Source organism: Sorex araneus, chromosome 5 (assembly GCF_027595985.1).
Source record: "Sorex araneus isolate mSorAra2 chromosome 5, mSorAra2.pri, whole genome shotgun sequence".
Lineage (NCBI taxonomy): Eukaryota > Metazoa > Chordata > Mammalia > Eulipotyphla > Soricidae > Sorex > Sorex araneus.
The window spans coordinates 158,682,463-158,704,193 of NC_073306.1; positions in this window are offsets into that span (position 1 = coordinate 158,682,463).

The following is a 21,731-nucleotide window of genomic DNA, read 5'->3' on the forward strand; positions in this document are numbered from 1 at the left end:
TGCAGAATCCTCAGCACCGCCATGGGGCTCTAGGTATCTCAAGAAGCACAGCAGACTCAGCATCTCTGTGTCCAACAGCTCCCACCAGATAATCACAGTTATCTGTGAGACATGGAGAAATATCACAAGGGAACAGCTAAATCAAAGGAAAGCAACTCCTCTTCTAGGAGCTATCGAACTATAATTGCCACAGAGAATGTGAGGGGAAGAGGGGAAAGGAGATCCAATGTAGTCTGGTGAATAGATATTGGTGCTTTGGGGATAAGGTGTGGTAAAATATTTGCAAAAGTACCATTGCATTCTTATAATACGGACACACAACTAGAGTTGAAAGAACTTAAGGTATCAAAGGGTAGATACGGAGATTACCCTTGAACCTAGATTATAGATACAAAAAAAGACAAGGAAGGAAAGAAATCAAAGGGCATAGTAAAAAAATGTGAAGAGGAGGTAAGGGGGGCCGGAGTCAGGAGTCCCAGTCACCTAGGTGAGAAATATGGATAGATCTAAACCACAGCGCAAAAATATTGAAAGCATGGGATTTGAACTATGAAAGCCAAAGAATGTGCTGTTAGGGAAGCAGGCCAGCCATTCAGAAGAACCATCAGTGAAAGAAAGTTGGCTCTGGTTGTGGGATTGGTGCTAGAAACTTTTATACTTGGAACTAAACTATCAATCACTGTAATCCAGTTGTTCATCGATTTACTGGAGCGGGCACCAGTAACATCTCTATTACTTTCAGCCCTGAGATTTTAGCAGCCTCTCCTTACTTGTCTTTCCCAATGTTAAAGACCTCTGCAACCCAGCCACAGCCATGCTCAAGGCCACTCTCCACATATTCTAATGAGCCTAATGCACAAAGGAACCGTAAGAGGAACCCAGATGTTTGGGACCCTGGGCCAAGATAGCCAAGGCTGCTCGGATCAGGACTGGGCCCCTTCCACACAAGTCCCCCAGTTTCCAGTAGCTAGGCAGTCACACCCAGAAACTGCCCTCCCCTCCCCCCACTGCACCGCATAATCCCATCAACTGCCAACATCCAGAGACTATAAAACCAAGCTCCCAGAAGAAAATGACACAGGTTGAAGATGAGGACAGGACTACCTCCATAGAATCCTCGTATGTAAGGGATCAACAGAGATTAAACAATCCTGAAAGAAAACTAATAAGTAAAGCAATGACCACGAATAAAATTGGAGATCAAGGATGAGTGGTGATGTTAGGGAAATAAAATCAGAAATGATTTAATAAAGTGGCTATGGTATTATATTTTACCAAGATCAGATAAATAAAATTAAAGCTAAGAATTCTTATTACATTTATAATTAGGTGATCACTAGTGACACAGGTGAACATTTAATAGATGTAAATAGATACCTGTTGTCAATGAGTAGCAGTAGGAGTGCAATAAAGAAGCAGATATATATGTTATTCAATTTTTCATCTAAAATTAATACTATTTTTAAAAGGCTAATGTGGATATTAAATGAAATTGTAAACTTCTAACACAATATCTAGAACGTATTATATACCTGGAAATATTTTGAAAAATATTTCTTTGAATAGTAACAATGTAAAGTCGAAGAGTCCACAATACTTCAGTAGAATTTAGTTCAATTTAAATGGGTTAAAATCAAAGACTTCATTAATTAATATAGTGAAGATAGTGACTCATTTTCATAATTGCTTATTAATGATGAAGACACAGGATAATGATTTTGAGTGCATATAATTTATAAAATTAATCTAAAGAAAAATGCTAAAATCTTATAAGATAAATAATTACTTCAGTTACTTTGATATTCTTTGGGAAAAATAATGTCATTAAAATAAAGCTATGCACATAAGACAGAAACAATATCAGTTTATATTCATGAGTTAATTCTGCACTCCAATCCAACATTAAATTATGTTACTTACAGAATTACAGAAATGTCCAATAACAATTGCATGTTTGGATCAAGACCTCAGTAGTCTCCTGCATTGCCTCTTGCTGGCTGGGATTTTTACCTGTTAAACCTTTTCTAGTGGGATACTCTGTTGGGTGGTGCAGGTCACAATATGGATATTCTTTCTCACTTAGTGACATATAACGCTGTGTAATTTACTGCTAATGGAGATGAGTTTGGTCACCTGGGTTGTTTATGCCTTTTAATATCAAATCAAGTTTCTCTCTCTTTTGGGGTCACACCCGGTGATGCACAGGGGTTACTCCTGGCTCTGCACTCAGGAATTACCCTTGGCGATGCTCAGGGGACCATATGGGATGCTGGGATTCGAACCTGGGTTGGCCGCATGCAAGGCAAATGCCCTACCTGCTGTGCTATCGCTCCAGCCCCAAGATGCTGTCTTTTTAAATATAGTTCATAGTTTCTAGAAAACATCACAACAACAACTAGTATTCTCATACTCTCAATAGCATCATACTTTCTAAGGTATACATTTCGAGATAATGCTAATTTTGAAATCAATATCCAAGTTTAGAATGCTTCAATTTGTGTTAGGAAAAGTTATAGATATCTTTTATTTTTATAGATAACACATAGATGTGTTTTATCAGAGAATGTAGTAATATATATTATGGAAACTCACACTATTTAACAGTAAATCCATTGGCCATTTTTGAAAATCCACAGTTCTCAAGAAAACAAAAAGAACCCCAATCTTTACAACATTTGAATCAGCACAAAAATTTGGTTTAAAGGGGCTGGAGCAATAGTACAGTGGGTAGAGTGTTTGCCTTGCACTCGGCTGACCTGATGCTGGTTCCATTCTCAGCATCCCATATGGTCCCCTGAGCACTGCCAGGAGTAACTCCTGAGTGCAGAGCCAGGAGTAACCCCTGAGCATTGCTGGATGTGACCCAAGAAGAAAAATAAAATGGTTTAAAATTGTAAAAAGGGGGATATATGATATTTTTATGACATTCCCATTATACCTATTAAGAAACCAATCATATTAACAGGATATAGGTATTCTAATATTTCATAGGCTATTTCATAGCATTTACAGGATATACATGGCCCACCAATGAATCCATTTAAAATGTTTTATTTGAGCACCTGTTAATTCTGTCTTCAATTTTGCATAGCAAGTATATTTGGTGTCAAGGCCAAATTTGTTTTTGAATGAGTGAATCAGTTTTAATGATTGAATGGGACAAATTGAAATGTCTGATGTTGAAATATGATTTATGTGGTAAAAGTATGTCTGTTAAGATGGAATAAGAAATTTGACATCAAAGTTGTAGGATTTTTAGCAAGACCTTTCTACCCACTTCTTCTCTTTTTCAATGACATCTGAACCCAGAACCAATGTAAGAACTATCATGTTCCAAGGTCACCCTTCTGATAGTTCTGTTATCTTTTTAAGATGCAGAATAACCCCTATATGCAAATGAGTTTTTTAAATAGGGGTTGTGCATTTGTAAGTAAAAATTCTATAATTTAATAAGGAGGGGGGAGAGAAAATTTTTCAGAAGCGCTGTTTCAAATTCTGATCATCTTGCAAACCACTAATTCCTTATTCTTGATATATTCTTGACAGAGCCTGAGGTTAACCCAGAGGCAAAAATGCACATTTATAGGAGGAAAAAGTTTGCATCTTCCAATGCAGATTTTTACCACATCTTTTTTAAACTGCAAAAAGAGCATTCATTTTTTTGCAGCATTCTTGAACCTGCTGCAATAAAAGTCCTTGACATAGCAGCAGGCAAAAATGGTGACTGCAGACATAGGCACAGTGGATAGCTAAATATATCTCACCTCAGTGGACTCCTTGGTATTTAGGTTTTCAGTGATCTGTTATATGCTCTGCACATTTTAAAAGCTGTTTGCAGGCAATTTGTGTAAGATGGCATAACAGGAAGTGATTTGGTTTGGCAAAACATGTACATTTTAAAAATTCAGGTTTTGCTTTATTTTGATACTTTGGCATGTTAGATTTTTCTCACTTCAAGATTTAAGAAAGTCACTTTACTAGCCTTCCAATCTTTAATAGAAAATAATAACAAGTGTTGTCTTCATTGCTACTTTTTGGACTAGCAGGGTCTAAAATGATTATCAGAATTCCTTTCCTACTATAGAATCCTGAATCAGCAACAAATGCAGTTTTGCTACATCTTAAAATAGGTTGGACTGAGTCTAGGATGATATTGCTGGCATGTGTCATTTTTTTTAAAAATCAGAATATGGTCCTCAGAATATGGTCAGCGCATTGAAAAGAAAGAATTTATCCTTCTAAACACTCCATTGCCTGCTCTTTTCTTTTGCTTTGCTTCTGTGCTTCAAGAAGACATGACTAATGATTTTGAATTACAGTGGTCTGGTGACTTGTCAGCGACAGATAGAAATGATGGGCCCCTAAAACAGCCCAGACTTCCCAACTCCCCAATATTGGTTTCTCCTTAGCAATTCATAATGAAGATTCAACTTTTTTTAGATACTCTTAAATCTCTAGATAACTCCTTTAAGATAGACAGCTGTTGGAAATTGGAAGAGGATATTGCCATTTGGTGGAAGCTACAATTTCTTTGATAAATGAAGGGAAGCTTTGTTTCAAGGCATCTGGGAAAAACAATTCAAATACAAAAGAAAAACAAGAACCAATCCAGAAGAATTTTTCTCTTTTTTATTTCTCAAATTCTTTCTTTTTGATGAAGTAGTAAGAGTTCCCCTCTCTCTAGAGTTCCCATTGTGAATCTCAGTACTTTATGGGTTGTGTGTGTGTTTGTGTGTGTGTGTGTGTGTACACTCCTGAAATCACACAAGAACACTTCACATTTTCTCTCCTAGTTATTGTGTCTAATAACAAAAGTTAACAAGTAAGGCTGCTTTCACGGTTCTTTTTCCCTCTTTAAGATGGAAAGATCCGATAGAGAGATACCTAAAAGCTGTAGATATTTACTGTTCTGTCCTCTGGCATTTGTGGATGCTTTCCAAAAACACTCCTATTTACGCTCATGGAATTAACTCTCCTCCCTTGATTGCGGTCTTTATGGAACAGTAAATCATTCATTCCTCCACTCTAGGATCTTGAGAGAGTCCTTGAAAATATCCCAGCCTCCTCCACCAGGTTTTTTCTCTTCAACTCAGTATAGGCAATGGGTACTTTTGCAGAAGACTCAAACCTAAGCAATACAATATTTTCTCCAGGAATTTTGAATCTCAGCACAACAAATTCAAAATCTAAAACCAGTTAGACTTTCATAATCATCCTAACTCTGACACTTTAATATCCTGGCTAATTAGTTACTCCTTCCCTGATTGTTCTGGTTTTCTTTGAAGTGTGTGTGTGTGTGTGTGTGTGTGCTCTTGAATACACACAATTTTCAGCCACCCTATTTATTCCAGTAAATTTACTTCTGATCAAATGACCCATTATAGATTTTTTTTATTATTATCTGAAACAGAAAACAACCACACAAACAAAACAAAATTAAAAACCCTAAAGTCACATCTCCCTAATACCAAAAGCAAACAAAGACACCACAAAAAAAGAAAATTACAGGCCAATATCCCTGATGAACACAGATGCGAAGATTCTCAACAAAATATTAGCAAACAGAATTCAACAACTCATCAAAAAGATCTTACACCACGACGAAGTGGGATACATCCTGGGGAAGCAAGGATGGTTTAACATTCGGAAATCAATCAACATAATCCATCATATCAATAAAAGAAAAGATAAAAATCAAATAATCATATCAATAGATGCAGAGAAAGCATTTGACAAGATCTAGCACCCGTTTATGATGAAAACTCTCGCCAAAATGGGTATAGAAGGGACCTTCCTCAATATAATCAAAGCCATCTAAAACAAGCCTACGGCAAGCATCATTCTCAATGGGGAAAAACTAAGACCCTTCCCTCTAAGAACAGGGACAAGACAAGGATGCCCACTCTCTCCTCTTTTGTTCAATATAGTACTGGAAGTACTTGCAATAGTGATTAGGCAAGAAAAAGATATTAAGGGCATTCAGGTAGGAAAAAAAGAAATCAAGCTCTCACTATTCGCTGATGATATGATATTATACTTAGAAAACCCTAAAACCTCTACCAAGAAACTCCTAGAAACAATAGACTCGTATAGTAAAGTTGCAGGCTATAAAATCAATACCCAAAAGTCTATGGCTTTCTTATATGCAAATAGTGAGAGAGAAAAAAAGCAACATGATAAAAGCAATCCGGTTCACAATTGTGCCTCAAAAAATCAAATACCTCGGAATCAGCTAAACTAAAGAGGTAAAGGACTTGTATAATGAAAACTACAAAACGCTACTTTACGAAATAAAAGAAGACACAAGGAAATGGAAAAATATCCCCTGCTCATGGATTGGAAGAATTAATATTGTCAAAATGGCAATTCTTCCCAAAGCATTGTACAAATTCAATGCGATCCCTATAGGGATACCCTTGTCAATCTTCAAAGAAATGGATCAAGCGCTCGTGAAATTCATATGGAACAATAAGCCCCCACTAATAGCTAAAGCAATTCTTGAGAAAAAGAAAATGGGAGGAATCAACCTCCCCAATTTCCAACTCTACTACAAAGCGGTAGTCATTAAAACAGCTTGGTACTGGAACAAAGGCAGAGTGGCAGACCAATGGAACAGGGTTGAATACTCTGACACATCCCCCCAAATATATGACCATATAATCTTTGATAAGGGAGCAAGAAATGTGAAGTGGTGCAAGGAAAGCATGTTTAACAAATTGTGCTGGCAAAACTGAACAGCTACACCGTGTACAAAAGTCAGATCAAAATGGATTAAAGACCTCAACATCAGACCAGAATCCCTAAGGTACATTGAAGACAAGGTCGGCAAACCCCTCCACGACATTGAAGCCAAAGGTATCTTCAAAGCTGACACGCTGGGGGCTGGAGCGATAGCACAGCGGGCAGGGCGTTTGCCTTGCACGCTGCTGACCTGGGTTCGATCCCTGGCGTCCCATATGGTCCCCCAAGCACTGCCAGGAGTAATTCCTGAGTGCAAAGCCAGGAGTAACCCCTGAGCATCTCTGGGTGTGACCCAAAAAGCAAAAAAAAAAAAAAAAAAAAGCTGACACGCCACTGGCCAAGCAAGTGAAAACAGAGATAAATAAATGGGACTATCTCAAACTAAGAAGCTTCTGCACCTCAAGAGAAACAGTGACCAAAGTATAAAGACAATCTACAGAATGGGGAAGGATATTTACGCAGTACCCATCCGATAAAGGGTTGATATCAAGGATATACAAGGCACTAGTTGAACTCCACAAGAATAAAACTGCCAACCCGATCAAAAAATGGGGTGATGAAATGAACAGAAATTTTCCCAAAGAAGAAATCCGAATGGCTCAGAGGCACGTGAAAAAATGTTCCACATCACTAATCATCAGGGAGATGCAGATCAAAACAACCATGAGATATTATCTCACACCACAGAGACTGGCCCACATCCCAAAAAACAAAAACAACCGGTGTTGGTGTGGATGCGGGGAGAAAGGGACTCTTCTTCACTGCTGGTGGGAATGCCAACTGGTTCAGCCCTTTTGGAAAACAATATGGACAATTCTCAAAAAATTAGAAATTGAGCTTCCATTTGACCCAGCAATACCACTCCTGGGAATATATCCCGGAGAGGCAAAAAGGTATAGTAGAGATGGCATCTGCATTTCTATGTTCATTGCAGCACTGTTTACAATAGCCAGAATTTCGAAAAAAAAAACAGAGTGCCCCAAAACAGATGACTGGTTAAAGAAACTCTGGTACATCTACACAATGGAATACTATGTAGCTGTCAGAAAACATGAAGTCATGAAATTTGCATACAAATGGATCAACATGGAAAATATCATGTTGAGTGAAATGAGTCAGAAAGAAAGAGACAGACATAGAAAGATTGCACTCATATGTGGAATATAATGTAACTGAGAAGTACAAGTTGGCAACGATGCAACTTCTGGCAGATATCTCTCTGGACTTAGTTACTAAAATACTAAAATACAGAAACCCAAAACCGTGAGGCAACTAAGTGTGGTCACTCGACCTCATATCTCTTCATTCTCTGCAATGGAAAACAAATTATCAAATGCTTCCTTTCAGCAGGTCCGACTTTAGGGGAGAGACTCTCCAAACAATAATAGTGAGTTTTGTTGAAATATTGAATGCAATCAAAGTGAAAGTAAAGTGAAATTTATTAGTTACACAGGCGGGGGGGGCAAAGGTGGTGGGGCTATGGGTGTGGGGGGGCCAGGGGTGTGGGGGTGCGGGGTGGAGCTATACTGTGATTCTTGGTGGTGGAATATGTGCACTGGTGAAGGGATGGGTGTTCGAGCATTATATAACTGAGACTTAAACCTGAAAACTTTGCAACTTTCCACATGGTGACTCAATAAAAAAATTAAAAATAAAAAACCCTAAGAGACATATCCATCACAAACCCTGCAGGGGGCTGTTATTTATTTGGACATCCTTTTATAGGGCTACTACAAACATATCAAATAGTATGTAGTTTCTAGCAGGAAGAAAGTTTTAAACTGTAAAAGTACTGACTTCATATGGGAATAGATATGAGAGATAGGATAATCAAGAAGGCATTCTCAGCAGTTTATAATCCAGACAATACAAACATTAGCTGATCATTTAAAAAATGATACTATCACCCAGCTGTAGAGTATTTTAGTAAAAAACACTTTTTATCTTGTGTATACTTTAACCTATATATAATAGTTATATTTATATATAAAAGTTATATTTATTTATATGCTAATATATGTATATATGTATAATTACTCTGACTTGTATGTATATCACCCACATTTATATGTATGTCATCAATGCAGATTTCAGATTTATCAGAAATATTTTAGGGATCGTAGAGAGATTTTTATATTATATACCCTAAACATGGACTGGAGCAATAGCACAGCAGGTAGGGCGTTTGCCTTGCACGCAGCCGAACCAAGTTCGAATCCTCTGTCACTCTCAGAGAACCCGCAAGCTACGGAGAGTATCTCGCCCGCACAGGAATAAATTGGTTGAAGAGCCTGGCAAACTACCTGGGAAGTATTCCATATATGCCAAAAACAGTAACAACAAAACAAGTCTCACAATGGAGACGTTACTGGTGCAAGCTCGAACAAATCCATGAACAATGGGATGACAGTGCTACAGTGCTACAGTGCTACCCTAACATCCACTTCACTAACATGTCTCCTTTCCCAAGTCTTTTGTTGTTGTTTTTCCCTGAGGCAGTGTTTGTCCTTTGTCCTGTCTTGCAACAAATCTTTCTTGACACATCTTAACCACACTTACTTTATTTTTCTTCCACATGATTACTTCTCCATGTTTACTTTTACTTACCTTTTAACTTTTCTAATAAACCAAGAATCTGCTAATAGTATCCACTACTCTATACAATACAATACATACAATCCTGTACAACATACAATCCTGTACAACAAGTGAGTACAAATAATGATATTTTCATAAAGATGACATTTGATTTGAGCGTCACTGTAAAACAAACCAAAAAAAAAAAGAAATAACTTTGAAATAACATGTGTCTAATAAGTTTCAGATCTATTATTTTTTTAACCCAGTTCTATTTCCTTACACATACATTGTAAAGATAAACTATGCATTACCTAAAACTTCTATATTACAAACAGATAAATAACTAAAATTCCAATTTAGTGTTGGTTTTAGGAGATCACCTTATTCCAAGATACTACCTGTTACATGAATTATTGCATAAAGGCAACCCAAGTGAAGGTAACTAAATCACTAAAAAAGACATTGAATTTTTCTTCACCAAAAATTTCAATGCAAAGATCTTCACCTTTCGAGTTGATACTTTTGTAGTCCTGCTGAATCGCTTGATAATCGTCTTCAAAAGCACTGGCTTGGATTACAATAGGCTATAATTAAATAGTCTATTCATGGTCACTTTTCCTTGTCTATTCAATTGAAATGGGTCTAATAGGATGAAGTCAGAGCCAAGGATGACAATATGCTAAACAAATTACAGAAGATACTCCATTACAAAAAACTCTTCACCAAATAAAAACTCACCTCAACATGCACACACACATATTATCTTGCTTTAATTTCAAAGTAACCAAACTTCTAGGGGCCATTTCCCAGGAGTTATTTGTAGTGAAAGAAAGTGTTTCTACTCTTTCTGAAAACTCAGTCTCTCTGAGGAATTGACTTTAGCAATAAACATTCAGACCTCAACACAAGAAACAAGTGTGATCCAATTAGGTATCCACTACATTTACAGTATTGGATTGTATCTGAGCAAGTCTTCTCTTCCCTTCTTGGGTGTTTCTAAATTTCTGAGTGACATCGGGTCCTATTAAAAATTAATTAAATGAAAACATTCTGTGGATTTGCTGCCAGTGGATTGGTCACACTTCATTACATTGTCTGTCACAGGGTATGTTATAGTTATCACCTCGAAATAACCAATTTATTCAGATCAGATCACGGGGTACTAATACACATTTTTCTCTTAAAAATATATGCTTTGCCCTATGTATTGTCAAGGCTCTAGACAATGAAAAGAGAGCCTTTTAAAGGTTTAGGTCTCAAAGGTCAAAAAGCTTTATTGAAATAATAATTATGGTGACCTTTGACCCCAAAGCAGTGAATGAAAGCAGAGGCTTTGTTTAAACTTCCTACTAAGTTCACCAGAAAGCATTTATTTCTAAGTAGGCCATGGTGTTTTTTTGTTGTTTTTTTTTTTAATTACCCTGCCACAGCCTGACAGATTCAACCTTGCCCCACATGGCTAGTCTCTATAATGCATAAGATTTGTCTCCTGTGTATTTACATTTGGCTCCTGCACAGACTGTCTGTGCAGCATCCCAGGTCATCCTGTGAAGAAGGGCCTCTCTGCTTCCTCTCAGTGATACAGACCATCTCAGAGCTCCCAGATCCCCCGAGAGGGGGTCTTCAATGCTAATCAAATTGTAGGAAGCCATTTTACCTTACTGATCTTATCCTGTCACTATTTGTTTAATCACTAGCTAACCCCATGCCACACCTAGCAAAGGTTGCCACTCCTAATCTTACTGATTTTATCCTATCAACATTTGTTTATTACTAGCTAAATCCCGTGCCACACCCTGCATTTCTATTGGGGGTCCTGGCACCACCTCCTCCCAACAGGGAGGTATAAATACTGTAACTGCCATAGAATAAACGCCTTTTCTCCCTCCTCCGGAATCTGCGCCTGTTTTTTCGGCTGCCCTGCAAAGGGTTCTCCCTGCTGAACAGAAGGAGACCTCCACATCGACTTCTACATCAAATGAAAGCCTGAGACAATAAAGGGTCTCCATACTGTGACTGAACTTTCAAACCACTCAGGCCTTCCCAAATTTTCAAAAGGAACAGCCTGCCCTGGAGTGATAGCACAGCGGGTAGGGTACGGCGTTTGCCTTGCACACAGCTGACCCGGGTTCAATTCCTCCATCCCTCTCTGAGAGTCTGGCAAGCTATTGATAGTATCCCGCCCCTACGGCAGAGTCTGGCAAGCAACCCGTGGCATATTCAATATGCCAAATGCAGTGACTACAAGTCTCACAATGGAGACGTGACTGGTGCCTGCTTGAGCAAATCAATGATCAATGGGATGACAGTGATACAGTGATATACATATATTTATATGTATATAGATATAGATGTACATGTATTTATATGTGTATAAATATGCATGTAGTTATATTTATATATGTGGTCATTTGCCTTGCATGCAGCCATCTGGGTTCGATTTCTCCATCACTCTCGGAGAGCCTGGCAAGCTCCCAAGAGTGTCCTGCCCGCACGGCAGAACCTGGCAAGCTATCCCTGGCGTATTCTATATGCCAAAAACAGTAACAACAAGTCTCACAATGGAGACATTACTGGTGCCTGCTTGAGCAATTCGATGAACAACGAACGACAGTGCTACAATGCTACCTACATATACATATGCATATTAAACATACATTTATATATACTTAATTTTATCAATTCAAGTAATTAATGTTGTGTATATTAATATTTGCATTAATATATTAAGTCTAAAGAAAGCATAGGGGTGGGAATCAATTCAGGAAAACCTAAGAAATGCCTCTAAAGAATTCAGTTAGAGAAGATCTCTAATTTTGTTCTTTTCCCATCTGCACTGCATTTAACCCTTCTCAATACATCAACTTGAACTTGAAGCAACCCAAAAGGTATAAACAGTTCATTCCAAATATATAGTTTTCTCATTTCTTCAGAGATTCTTATGACTAGATTAATAATTCTTTTCAAACTTACTAACAACAAATTGTGTTTTTTGATTTTTTTTTTAAATTTTACTATTTGTGGGTGAAGATTTAGCTACACCTAGATGGGACTGAACTGGGATTGGCCATATTTGAGGCAAACATCTTATCCCTGTCCTACCTCTCAGGCTTCTCAAAAACGACTCTTAAAGTTGAACAGATGCTCTCATCTTTGCAAACAGGAATGCATACCTGGGTGGCATATAATTTGGGGGAAAATATAACTGTTGATGAGGAGGAAAAATGAACTTAAACAAGTCGAAACTGTACCTTTAAATAAGTCAAAAAAGACAACTGTTTATTTTAAACTGAAAAGTCAAGTTTCAGAGTATGGCTGAGTACCTCAGGTCATGTCTGTTATTTCCCCCACCCCTTGTATGGCAAAGCAATGTGTCAGAAAGAACAGAATGATACTTACAGGAGAACTCAGCCAAATCAGCCTAAGGATTCCATATCCATGTTGCATGGAGAAGATGATGTTGGTTTATAGTTTCTCACTTCTTGTTTGTTTTTAGGCATTGAATTAGGTTTACTGAAATGAAACATTAGGCATCCCGTACACGACATACTTTCCACAAAGTTTTCCCAGCCTCACATTTTGTCTGGGTGTGAGGGTTGTGAGATGGACTTTTGCTGATTTACCATTCCAAGGCTTCCAATACGTAGCCATTCTGTGTCTCTGATTGTAAACTAGGCTTGAACGCTGTTGCTATGGAATGCACTAATTAATCACATTTATTTTACATAATTGGCATTAGGGCTTTTTGAACAAAATGCAAATTTATGGAAATTGGTTGAAATGCTTATGCAAAAATATTTTTTAAATGGACCCCTAAATTATAGGAAAAAATAAGGTAGTTTTAATTGAACAGCTAAAAGATTTGTACTACTTTGTTATATGATTACATCTGGTAAACTCAATTTAAAAGTAAGTTCATTTGCTTTTATCTAACCCTTCCATATCTTGCTTAGTATTGTTGGTATAATTATCACCAATAAAGGACCAATCTTATTTTCTATCTCTTTTTGCATCAAGTGATAGTTCTGTAAACAGAAATGGAATATGTTATTCTTTTGAACAGAACTTCTGCATTACAAATTAAGAAGTATCAGGCCAAAGAGCTGCAAAGAAACCAGCTCTTGCTTAAAGGGGCATAATGCAGCACCCTGCTTATTTGCTGTTTTGCAGGGGGAATGACTTTGCTGTAGAACAAGACTTTTTCACAAAGGATTATTGCCAGGCAGTTGTAAGGTAAATGGCCTTGCAATCAATAGAGTATATCTGGCAATGGAGGCAAGAAATGTGTAATGTAGATGGATATGCAGTTAGTAGAGCAATAAAAGGAGTATTAAGATGTTTGTGACATAGGACTGAATACCTGACTATGGATAGATGGCACTTATTTTAGAAAATGTGTCAAGAAATGTGGAATATGGATGGGTAAACACTAAATGAAAGGAGTGAGAAATAAAACATTGCCAGGTTAAGGGACACAGACATTTACATACAATTAACGAGCTGTTAATTATTGATGGACAACTCCCAAAATTCAAAGAGATCCAATTTAATATACATTCAGCTAATCAAGAAATTAGACTGACCTCCAAACTCCAAGGGTGTGGAAATAGTTTCACAAGATTTAAATAATTATGCTAATGCTTTAACTTTCTTATTCCATATTTTTTTTTCCCTTGAAGGGAATGGCAGGGTGGGGGAGTTGGAGAGAAGATTAAGAGTGGGTTTACTTTTCTGGTGCTATTTTAGTACCTCCAGTCCGATAATTATTTCTTAAAGCATCATCGGGATTTCAATTGAATGCTTTATTCTCTTTAGATTCCTACCATAAAATGTAATGGGAGGTTACCTAATACTATTTAAGGCTTGTCAACCTCTCATCAAGAAAGGTAGATGAATTGATCTTTATAAATAGAGGACTACATGCCCACACTTTGTTCTTTGGGAGTGTTAAGTAGCTAAAGGACAAATCTCCTCTAGTAATTGAAAGTATATAAATGAAGTCAGGAAGACTTAAGATTGCACAAAATATATAGCTTCTTAGAGCCAAATTGAGACTGTGAATTTATGATGCCCATCATTTATTTTTATTGTGATGACACATTCCTTTCTTTCTTCCTCTTTTTGTTTTTAAGTTTGGTGCACTACATGTTTATTTGGATTTTGCCATGTGAAAAATAATGTATAGCAATCCCTGAAGAGAACTATAAATTATAATTCACAATTCTTCTTCCTTCACATAGACATATACAAAATATCAGGCAGTAAATGAGAAAAAGCTATAATGAAGGTAGTCAAGGATAACAGTTTAAAGAGAATTAACTTAGGCACTCCTAGAAGAGAAATATAATACATATGATGAGAAAGTGCATCTCTTCATAGTGATTTATATCATATATTTCAGTTTAACAAGTATTCTTATAGATGGCATTGAAATAATTATATCTCATTCTCTTTTCTTTCTCTCTTTGATTATTTAGCTTTTAGTTTTTCCATGCAGTATTTCCAGGAGAACTGTTTTCTGCCAAAATTGTGGGAAGTGCAAATCTAGAAAGATAACTACAAACATTTGAATTGTTTAGTTCAAATGGGTGGACATTTTGGTATATAATGACATCTCAGGAAACTTGCTAAAAGCAAACAAAATATGGGGCTAACTAGTAAATTCATAGTAATAAAACCATCAAAAATGATTACAGTTGGAGCCCACTCATTCATTTAAGCATTCATTAAGTATATCATTCATCAACCATTTGGCTCAATGATGGACTTATACTGATGAATACAAATCAGTTTCTATCTTACTGCCTTCAGTGGAGCAAAAAAAGAAAATGTGTAGAAAGAGGAAAAAAGCACCATTGACCATAGATTAAAAGAGGCTGAGTGCAACAAAAAGGAAAAAGGAACAGGTTTCAGGATCTAAAATTGGAGGGTGTTGGATGGAGAGATGAGAAAATCTAGAAGGTCAGGGGAATGAAGAAAGGACTCTTGAACAAGTATAGTAATGAGATGGGTTTTGACACATAAACAGATGCTTCTACATAAAGAGCGTGAGCATTTGGTTTGGGATAATCTGCATCAAAGACAAAGATAGCAAGATATTGACCATATTTGGGGACCCCAAAATGTCAACTATTTCTAGAGTATAAAGTTCAGAGTGAGGGACTGGAACAATAGCACAGCAGGTAGGGGTATACTTGTACACAGCCAAACTAGGTTTGATCCTGTCTTCCCCCCATATGGTCCCCAAGGTCTACCTTGAGCGCTCCTGGGTATGGACTAAAACTAACCAAACAAACAACAAAAAGTTTGTGATGAATGACCAAAGTTTTTTATGAGACTAGATATATTGACCTCTTTATCCTGCAAGCAATTTCTTCCAAAGACAGCTTCCTTCAGAATTCTTTTCAAGGCTTCCTACAAGTAGAATGGACCTTTTTTACTTACTAGTTAATTAAACTGAAAGGAAGGCTCTATTAAAGCCAGATATCCCTATGGAATATGGTTTGTTACTCTCTGTCTTGAAAAAGGAAATATTTTTGATTACAGTTTTCTTTTTCCCTTAATTCCTTTAATTAATTAAGCAACATTATTTTATTATTTAGTATATACTCGGTGGAAACAGGACAACAATTTATCACCTTATAATATCTTCTTAGTCATTTGTTATTGGGCCTCCAAGCAGTGCTCAAACATTTTTGTCTGATAGTTCAGTGGTTGGGCCCAGAGATAGTGGGGGATGCCAAGGGGCCACATCCAGTGGCAATTCTAGAGGCCATTTAGTCCTGGGGATCAAACAGAGGGTCTTATAAATGTTTCTCAGACCCCTGAGTTATCTCCCTGGCCCTTTTTTTTATTTTCAGTGATGTAATACAATCCATCCATATATCAATAAAGGGTGATTTCAGGGCCCTCTGAATATGTTCAGTACAGATGTAAGTCACACGTAAATCCCATGTATTTTAATCCTGGATTAATGGAACTGGTGCATGATACATTTGTACATTTCTTTCTTTCTACTTCAGGGCTTTTGTGCACTCATGTGAGAATATCTGGTAAACCAGGATTCATTAACTCTACTCACAATGTCAAGATATTAAGGCCCAGGGAGGGTAGGGCACTTACTATAGGCTTCAAAGTTCTTTATGAGCATGGTTTTATCTCAGTATATAGTCCCTTAATTCTTAATTCAAGATGCTTTCACCAAACTAGTCTTTTTATATTCTGTCCTGTGGATGTCAAATCTAAGTGGCAAGAAGATGGAATGGGAAAGAAAGATAGCCGTGTAACGTGTAACGTTAAAGAAATTATGTGGGCATGTTTGAGGAAGGGAGACTCAGAGAGTCTCCCCAGGTGGCTCAGAGACTCAGGGGCCCCTCCAGAGATTCTTGGCTTAGTGGTCTGGGGTTCAAGTGAAGGGACTGAGGTTCTCTGCCCAGTGGCACCAAGTTTACCCAACCATTAATGCAGTGGTAGGGACCCCCCAGGGTAATAATCAATGAGGTATGAGGACATTCAGGACTATACCTGGCATGTTCAGGAGACCATGTGGCATCAAGAATTGAACCTGGGTTGACTACATAAATGGTAAGCACTTTAGTCTCTTGTGTATTCTCTGGATTCTTTGTGTGTATGTGTGTGTGAATAATGGATTTTATTTGGAGGATTTTTAAGGTGTGTATGGAGGGAGAGAGAAGAGAGAGAGAGAGAGAAAAAGAGAGAGAGAGTAATACACTCAAGATAGAACACAGGCTTCTCAAAAGTCAGAGAGAGCACCTACACAAATCCTAGCATTAGACACGAAATCATGAAAGTACACATCTTAAGAGGGGAGATTCAGGCGACACATGTGCTTGGCCACGTGGGCACAAGCAGCACATGGGCTCGGACAGCATATGCGCCTCTGGATTCTTATGTGGTTATTTTTGTAGGATTAAAAACAAGGGCACCAACTTTGATTATCTTCAAAGCCCTGTCTCTCTTTCAGACACACACACACACATACACACACACATGTGCGTGCACATACAGACACATACTCTCTTTCCCACTCCCTTTAAGAAAGAATGGACGTTTGCTTAACATTAGCTTTCAAAGTATAGATGTCCCAAAGTTGTGTTGTCATTACTTACAATTGAGTATGTGTCTGTATTCATTGTTTTCAGTGTTACAGGGAAGGTTATTTTCATGTAATTCCCATATTACTGAGTCTTATTTAATTTTTTTGCTTTATGGGGGGTCACACCCAGCAATGCTCAGGGGCTACTCCTGGCTCTGCACTCAGGAATTACTCCTGGCGGTGCTTGGGGGACCTTATGCGATCTGTGGATTGAACCCAGGTCAGCCACATGCAAGGCAAATGCCCTACCCACTTACTATTACTTCAGCAAGTCTTATCTTTTAAATTGTGAATGTGTAAGTGATATATATGTTAAATGTATAAGAATGACTACTTGAGTGATAGTACAGCTAGTAGGACATTTGCCTTGCACAGGGTTGTCCTGGGCTCGATACCTAGCATCCCATATGGTTCCCAGAGCTCTGCTAGGAGTAAGTACTTCTTGAATGCTGAACTAGGAGTAATTCCTGGGCATCGTCAGCTGTGATCCAAAAAGAAGGAGGAAAAACATGAATGAATGACCACTTAAATCCAGAATCAATGCATGTACTTAATCCTGGTATAAGAAATGTTAAAGAGGGGAGACAGTATTCCAGCATTTAAGTGTTTTTTTTCCAAGTCAAAGTGCTCAGATAGTGTATGTGTAAAAACTGGTAAGAAACTTCCTCAAAAAAATATACATATACATATACATATACATATATATAAGTACACATACATGTTGGCCTAAAAGTTGAAAATCAAATTTGCTTTTAATTAGAATATATGGATCTGTGATAAACCATAAACTCTACATTTAAAAGACAGCATCTATACTGAATAATCTTTTCTTAATTGCTCATGCTTATGCCATTTTATAATCTTCATATTTGAACCTTGCTTATTTTTCAGCAGTTAACTTTTAAAATAAAGTATTTGTAATCAGTTTTAAACATTTTCTAACTCAGACTAGACATTCTTTATATAAAATAACTTTAGAAGTTCTATATTGTTTTAGAAGCTCTAAGTGCCTGATATTTCATACTTTATTATTTACTGATAAATACTAGGATCTAAAGAAATATTTAGCATGTTCATGGAATCATGGTTCTATTCTTGGATACTTTTCTTTAAGAACCCTTTGTTCTTCTCTTCCATTCTTGATTTAAAGTCTGTTGGACTAAAACTGTTTTCATCCTGGGAATTCCTTTCATTGTTATCCTGGGTTGGAGCCACTGTTTTTTGGAAACCATGTCTTTCCATTTCTATCTGCTGTAACAACTGCTGAATTAACCTTTTAGGGGTTATGTGGAAGAATGAGGTATAGAATTAAAATTCTTGTATTATTTGTCAAAAAATTGAGTTTTCTTTCTCATAGTTGATCGGTCCTTTGCTTGGTTATATAAATATTGCTTGAAAGAAGTTCCATGGGGATGGAGAGAGAGTACAGCGGGTTGGGGATTTTGCTTTGCACGTGGCTGACCCAAATTTGATCCCCAGCACCCCACCTCATCCCCCTCACCTCCTCAGGAGTATTTTCTGAGCACAGAGCCAGAAATAATCCCTGAACACCACTGGGTGTGATCCAAAAACAACCAAACTAAAACAAAACACAATAAAAAGTTCATAAGTTCCTTCAGCCCTAAAATGAAATGGTTTAAATCTTTAGTAACTCATATTACCAAGAAAAAACCCTCAATTTTTCTTTTGCAGGACTCACTTTTCTCACTTCTCTTCAAAAATTTTTATGTTTCTTTTATCTTCAGCATTCTAAAATTGCACAATACTTTATTGGTACTTGGGGAGTGCATATGTGCTTGTGTATGTTAATTGTGGCTTATGCTAAATGGAAGACAAACCATTTAGTTCTTAATTTTTTTTGAAATATTTAAAAATGTTCAAAGAAAATTTATGATTTTCTCTTACACATTTACTTCTATTATTTTAAGTAGGAGTGTAATCTGTCAGTTATTTATAGGACTATTTGAAAGTCTTACAAAATTTAAACATGCAGAAAATCCTCCTCAAATTGTGATACTGGGGAATTCTGCTGATACACAAAGCATAAAATCTAAAAACATTGGCAAATGTGTAAAATCCAAAAGTTTTACAGCTCTGAAACTTAACCAACACCTTATAATGCCTGGAAGTGTTAAATCAAGAAAGATATATAAATTAAAATTATGTATGAGAACATATTGATTCATACAGAAAAGCAATAATGGAAAACTGAAAAGATATAAAACATGCAGAAATTCAATAGCAAAATAATTGACATAAATCTTACCTTATTAGTAATTATATTAACTATAGATGAATTAGCATTTTAAAAGGCAGAGATTAACATAATGGGCAAAGAAATGAATTATGTGATTATATAGTCTTCTAGGGACACATTTTGTATTCAAAGACTCAAAAAGGTTAAAAGTAGAAGGATAAAAGATATATAAGGAAAAACTAATTGAAAGGAGTTGGGTAGCTATACTTATATATAAATACTAAGTAAATCAAATCTGAAAATAAAAAATTATTGCTAAAGACAAAAATGAGCATTCTAATCCCATAAATCATATTTAATTTGCTATCTATAGAATTCTTGGATTTAAGTAGGTCTGATATCTCTGGGATCATTGTCACACACACTAATAGAAATGAGGAACGATGAAACTAATCTCTTACACTGCATACATAGTATGTAGTTTATCCCATCTTCACCAACAGTGTAGTTAAGCTATATGAAGTTTTACTTTCATAAAGCTGATTAAGGAATGCGCTTAGCTACAGTTGATCTAAAAAATATTTTTAACATTTTTATTTTAAAATTTAATTTAATTTCCTTTTTTCCCCCTTCCCCCTTCTCTACAAGATGTGTTGGGGCTGGAGCAATAGCACAGCAGGTAGGGCATTTGCCTGGCACGCGGCTGACCCGGGTTCAATTTCCAGCATCCCATATGGTCCCCTGAGCACTGCCAGGAGTAATTCCTGAGTGCAGAGTTAGGAGTAACCCCTGTGAATCACCAGATGTGACCCAAAAAGCAAAAAACAAACAAACAAACAAACAAAAAGATGTGTTGCCATTTACTTTAACCTACATATATGTATATTTTGTTGTTTGTTTGGAGGTCACACCAGGAGTGCTCAGGGCTTCTTCCTATCCCTTGACTCCAGGATCACTTTTGGAGATGCTTTGGAGGATCATTTGAGGAACCCAAATTAAGGCTGGGTAAACCATGTTTAAGGCATATGTCCTGCACACTGCCCTATCTCTCCAGCCCTACCTACATACATTTTTAACTTTAACTTTGATCTCTTTAATCATAGCAAACACTGTATAATTGCAAATTATGTCAGATAGCTTATATGTGAAAATCTTTTTTTGGAAAAAGTTGTAATTATTAGAGCTATTGATTTTTTTAATTGTTTAGATTTTTATTCTATATTGCCTGTTGTATTTGAAAACATTACTGTATTTGGTAGCAGGAATTTTCTATGTACTCAGAGTTAGATGCTTTCTACAAGGTTCTACTCATATATTATTATCCAAGGTTAAAGTTGAGTTTACTTGGAATCTCTGGTCAGCATGAATTCAAACTACAATTTTAAATATTGGTAATGATTAAAACTCCTCAGAAAATTGTTATTTTTCTTTTTGTCTCCACATCTTGATCTGCCTGGGACTACAAATGCCCTCAGAGAAATTCCTTCTTTATTCCAATGCAGAGCATCATTCACAATTTTCCAGCTCCTATATTCCCGAAAACATCAAATTTCTAGACCCAGAAAATCTTTTCACCTATTTAATATTTTGAAAACATATTTTATGTTATCTAGACATGTTCTTCGTTTTTAGTGAAATGATTGGTCCAAACATCCTGATTACACAATCCTGCAAATAGCAGCTTTGCTTGATTTCTTATTCTTGAAGTTTAGCTATTTTACTACTATGTGTTGGGGTTGATGGTTCAGTGATAGGTCTATTTTTATGTATGTAAGTATAAACTTTCTAGATTCTAAGATAATTTTATTTTGATTGCTGTTTTAATATTGTTATGTTCCATGGGGCTCTGTTGTGAATCACACATGGCAGAGCCTGGCAAGTGATCTGTGGCGTATTCGATATGCCAAAAACAGTAACAATAATGGGCCTCATTCTCCTGACCCTGAAGGAGACAGGGACAAATGGAGATGTTACTGGGGCCCCTCGAGCAAACCAATGAGCAACGGTACAATAGTGATACAGTGATACAGTTCTATTCCCATCTTCTGAAATAGCACTTTTTGCATTCCGTATTCCTTTTTCTGTTTTCCTCACTCA